At 40.5% G+C, this 5,863-nt stretch overlaps 1 non-coding gene across 1 annotated transcript; it reads right to left on the minus strand.

Annotated features, from left to right (window-relative positions):
* Positions 1 to 1,557: 1,557 nt before the first annotated feature.
* On the minus strand, positions 1,558 to 1,630 carry Trnar-ccu. Its single transcript has one exon. It is a non-coding gene; the product is annotated as a tRNA-Arg (tRNA).
* Positions 1,631 to 5,863: the final 4,233 nt, after the last annotated feature.

Below are 5,863 nucleotides of genomic sequence, written 5' to 3' on the forward strand. Positions count from 1 at the left end.
ATCTTTATTTTCCACAGATTGCACCACTTTGTCACTTTGTCTAGGTGTCGTTGTAGGCGGTAAGCTAGATAGTTGATGTTTCTGCCACTGTGGTATAATACAGTCTCATCTGCATATAGGGCAATGTTGCCGCCCGGCTCCTTCGGCAGATCGTTTGTGTATAGTAGATACAGGAGGGGGCCAAGCACAGATCCCTGTGGGACACCCGCTTCTATTTGTTTTAGCTCGCTGTTTGCTCGATCTACTGTAGAGTAGAATTTTCTTTCCACCAGGAACGAGTGGACTATTTTAAGCAGATGAAGTGGGCAGTTCATCTTCGACAGTTTGTATAGCAGACCGCCATGCCAAACCCGGTCGAACGCTTTTTCAATGTTTAGGAAAATGGCAGCTGTGCTATTGCCCTGGCTCTTCTCTGTGCAGACGTGCTCCACCAGACGAATGGCTTGTTGTGTTGTGCTATGCCCAGCACGAAATCCAAATTGTTCGGGGATAAGGATGTTGTTGGCAGATAGGAATTGTAGCAGGGAGTTTTGGATGAGGATTTCAAGTAACTTATACAGGTGGTTGAGCAGGGAGATTGGTCGATAGTTTTGAGGGAATAGGTGATCTTTATTTGGTTTCGGGATTGAAATTACTTTAGCAACCTTCCAGGTTGAAGGGAAATACTGTGCTGTAAGACAATTATTTAGGATGGCAGTGAGATGGGAGATTGCAGGTTGGGGGAGGGCCTTAAGGAGGGGTGGATATCACTTTTATACCGGCAGTATAGAGCCGAGAAGTCGTATCACCGTCTCCATGAAAAATGAGGCTCTATTTAAAGGGTTATTCTAGTTAAGAGATACACAGACGAGAAATGATAACCAGGTAACAGTGTTTCTACTACGATTTGTGAAAATGCCATACGCACTTGATGGCATTCCCACAATATCCGCTCGGCGCCCGGCGCAATGGAGTACATGCAGTATGAAGATAAGGCATCCGCGTATGACAGAACAGTTGGCCAATTGTGACTTCTCCCACGCTCGTCTGAAATACATTCGTTTTTCTCATCTCGTTCATATGAAATCCTTTAAGAATATACGCAGTTTTTACCAGACTTTCTGTGTATCCAAATTATTTTCCTTGGCCAACTCGAAGAATAGATTTTTGTTGCTATCTTTTTACTTATCTTGCAGCACTGGAACCACTCGAGGGTGAAAATGTTGCTGTTGAAACCTGCAAGTACAATCGAACTAATTCCCACGATCCAGAACATGACTGTAGGTAACATTTTGATTAATATGAGCAGTTGTTCAGGAACTGTCGTGTGGCATTATTCTGGCGACCATTTATCATTCATTAATGTCAATGAGCTAAGCAGGTTCAGTCGTTGGAAGTATTTAATGAGCTTTGAGCTATGAATTAATCTTAGTTGAGACTGCTATGAGGATACCATCGCAAGTTACTACGCTCTTGCTGCAACATTCCGTTTTTACAATTTGCGTCTTTATATCCTCTTTTTGTGGACTATTTTAAGAGACTTTTCTTTTAATATCTTTTCACGAAATAAAAATTTTGTACCCCTGGTGGGACTCGAACCCACAATCCCCGGTTTAGGAGACCGATGCCTTATCCATTAGGCCACAGGGGCTCGGCGCATAAAGTTGCGCACAGTGCTAGGTCATTGTGATAACTCTTTCAGTTTCACTATTAACGACTTTAATCGTATTTCTGAAACGATTTCCTGTATTTCGACACATATTGCTGTAAAATGATCAGAACGTGCCATTCGAACAATTGTGAAACCGTAAACAGACGTTAAAGCTGTTGATAATACTGTAGCGCTTTCATTGGCCGCACAACCGCACTGGTAAGCGCTTTTAATATCTCACTGCCTCGTTCTGTGTGGCAGAAGTATTCACAGGTAACTACACATATACACACATTAACTTTCTTATCTTGTGATGGTTCAGATTTCATAATCAAAACTAACTGCAATGAGTTTTTAAGTAAGTTCAACTTTAAACGATATAGTCTATTGGCGAAACTAAAGCTTTCTCACTCGGCCTTAAGCTACACAAAGTGACTGATGAAAGACAGATTATCATTAAATGATACTGTTGCGCCACAATGTTATTGCAGCGAATACTAAGCTTAACAGTTTTCTTCGGCAGCGACATTACCAGCGTACATGTAATTATCGCAGTAATGCTGTCACTACTTTCAAGTAATTTAAAGTCCATGAAACGAGTAGTTTTGTGCAAATTCATAGATTTCTATTAGAGATATGTGGTGGATCGTACTCATTACTCATATGAAAAGCAATGCAGCATGTATCAGAAATACTTCCTCAAACTCTGGGGAGCGAATTTCTCACATAAAGAGAAGATACAAGTTTGTAGAATCATATGGCCAAAAGCCTTCGTTTTCAAATCATTAATGACAGACTGCTTTATATAGCTCTCAACTTTAAAACATTTAACGAATGTTCGAATGTCCTGAATGTGCTTCTACACCTACAGCTACATACGTATTCTACAGAACAACACATTCGTCGAATCAAGGACTGTAGCACCTGTACGGTGAATGGTGTCGCTGGCTTGTAAGAAACCTTGAAGCATCTCTGCATGAGGAATGTCTACTTCAAAAACCAACTGTTTCCGTATTATTGACAACCTTAAATTGTTACGACGACATGGGTAACGCAATATATACAAGTCTGAAATGTAGCAAAGTACTGCATTTAACCTTACAGATCCTTCTGCTCGATTTTCAACTTCCTTGGAAGAAAGAAAGGTTCTACTCAGTCGAGAAAACTGTAGGAACCTAAATGAATAGTTAATCTTCCCCACTAATAATAATTATTCAGCTTCTGATGCGGCCATTGAGTAACGGTTTCCCTTACCTCGCACCGAGTTCGTCATGGGGCTAAACATTCTTTCCAGAGCAACATCAGAATGAAGGACAGAAAAACTTTAAATATGTTCTCACTATTTGCATGACCGAGGAAAGCTTCATCCATTTTTCATCATACTTCAGCTTAAAAAAAAATCCTCTTCTTCCCTGAAGAAAGTGCTTAACTGCACTCATTCCACGAATTACGTATCAACACAAAGTTCATATCGATACGCCGCTTACAGAGATTCTGAAACTGAGCACTGTTTCTTCGTTTACTGTGTCAAGTTTCCTTCAAACTAAAAACGTTTTTCAAGGTAGCCTATAAGACACTGCAAGTAATTTGTCGCTTCTGGTCATCTGATAGCAGGTTTACATTCAGCAATGCAAAGTCATACACAAGCTGAGATGTCAGTGATTGGTCATGTTCCGGTAATGTCACTGAATGTATTTGGCGTATGATCGTTCTACAGGAGGAAGTACAATTGATTGAGAGTTTCGTTCTATACGGAGCGAGAGTTAGCCACCAAGTTAGTGTTTTAATAAATCTTGCCATTCGACGTTCAGACAAGAAAAAAATTCCTTTAGTTGAGGCCCTCTTTCATAGACCGATGGAATTCATTATATATTTTAATAACGATGGTTTCCGCGTCAATTCGAAGAGCATTTGCTGCGATCTTTGCAGCGTTATTCAAGGTATGACAGTTGTTTTGCAGCCGCAACCCAGTTGGGATCCTCTTTGCAGAATTCGATAAATACACTTTTATTGTTTCCAAATTCTACGGAGGCACTGTTAGCACAGTAAATAGTAATATTGTTGAGCACTAATGATGACTTTAAGGTCTTTTTGATTCTTGTCGTAATTGGGTCAAATGTTTCACTACCACTGCTGTAAAATAAGAATTGTTTACAGACGTTTTCCTCACGACAAAAATAACACACTATCTGTGAAAAAGCTATCCTGTGCCTTTTGTTGGGTGACTTTGACAAAACAACAGAAAACAGAGTCGTTCAACTGCTTGACTGTTCGGTCTTTTGAATACCGGCGTAACACTTACGAAAACACTTTCGTTGCTATTTTGACTATTTTTCGACCGTGACCGTCTCAAGAAATATGTAAATGTTTTTTTTTAAATTACCGTTTCCAGTCACAAACTTTGTCAACTATTGTATTTCTTATTTATTTAGCGACATGTTTCGAGGTAATATCACATCTTCAGGCTAAATGACATTACAAAAACAACTTCACAATAAGGCCATACTAATGTTGCATAGTCTTTTCGTAAATGCTGTGGTCATCCTGTGGAAGAAGAGAAAACTTAGTAAGAGGCGGTGTCGCTCTGGAAGCTAGACTGATGTTTGCACGAAAATGTTTTGTAACGATCACTCACTTTTTTGATTGCACTACAGAACTGCATGTGATCGTGTTTCCAAGTTACTGCTATGTTAGTGACAATTTGTGAAGAGGAAATGGAAACACCCCAGCGCATCAAAACGAGACTACGACGCCAGAAGGAAAAAGTAAGTGACCGTTACAAAACATTTTCGTGCAAACATCAGTCCAGCTTCCAAAATGACATCGCGTCTTACTAAGTTTTCTTTTCGTCCACAGGATGACCACAGCATTTACGAAAAGACTATGTAACGTCAGTATGGCCTGCTGCGGTGGCCGAACGGTCCTAGGCGCTTCAGTCAGGAACCGCGCGACTACTACGGTCGCAGGTTCGAATCCTGCCTCGGGCATGGATGTGTGAGATGTCCTTGGGTTAGTTAGGTTTAAGTAGTTCTAAGTTCTAGGGGACTGATGACCTCAGATGTTAAGTCCCGTAGTGCTCAGAGCCATTTGAACCATTTGAAAATCAGTATGGCCTTATTGTAAAGTTGTTTTTGTAATGCCATTTAGCCTGAAGATGAGGTATTACTCCGAAACATGTCGCTAAATAAATAAGTAATACGATAGTTGACAAAGTTTGTGACTGGTAGCGGTAATTAAAAAAAAAAAAATTTCCCTATGAATGTTTTTCAGCGATTTGTGACTGACAGAACAATTGCGAGAAAAAATAGCTTCATCGGTCTAGGGAAATGTAACTATGATGAAGTTTAACTGAATGCAACGCAAACGATCCTTCCGCTGCTGTTACTTTCTCTTGCTTCATACTGCCGTTTTTGATGAACTGATTCGTGCCCAAGTAACTTAATATGACAGCAAGAACAAAAAGTTATTGCAACTCAAACATTTGATACTTTTGCACTCATCATTTTTAAAATCTTTTTCCTTTCTCTTCCAGCGCAGAAAAAATTTCTTCTTTGCGTCTAATACAAGATATGAAAATTTGTGGTAAGGTTTTATGGGACCAAACTGAAGAGGTCATCGGTCCTTACGCTTCCGCACTACTTAATCTAACGTAAACTAACTTACGCGAAGGACGACACACACACACACCTAACGCGCGCGCGCGCGCACACACACACACACACACACACACACACACACACACACACACACACCTAACGCACACACACACTCCCATGCCCGAGGGAGAACTCAAACCTCCAACGAGAGGAACCGCGCGTACCGTGCAAGACGCCCAAGATCACGCGACTACCCCGCGCGGCTAGTCTGGGGCACACAACAGACCACAAGCACACTGTGTTCTGGAGTAGTAAAAAGCATTTTACTACGTTATTTGTGGAAAATACTTGTTATAGCTACGTATGCATCACATCATCTCAGCATGATGCGGAGAATGGAAGTGCTTGCCACACGAAAACGTAAGTAAATACGAAAATAGGCGCGAAAACATCGTGAAAAACTAAATTACACTCTAGGAGACATGTTAACTCTCAGCAAAATAAACTTTCACATCAGCATCGTTTGGTTGCAGATGACAAGCTACTTGTAATAATTAACACAAAAGTGGTGCAGAAAATTCATGCGCACCAAATGTAAAAGGTATTTATAAAAAGAAACGATCTGTTGTTTGAACTA

Source organism: Schistocerca piceifrons, chromosome 8, assembly GCF_021461385.2.
Source record: "Schistocerca piceifrons isolate TAMUIC-IGC-003096 chromosome 8, iqSchPice1.1, whole genome shotgun sequence".
NCBI lineage: Eukaryota > Metazoa > Arthropoda > Insecta > Orthoptera > Acrididae > Schistocerca > Schistocerca piceifrons.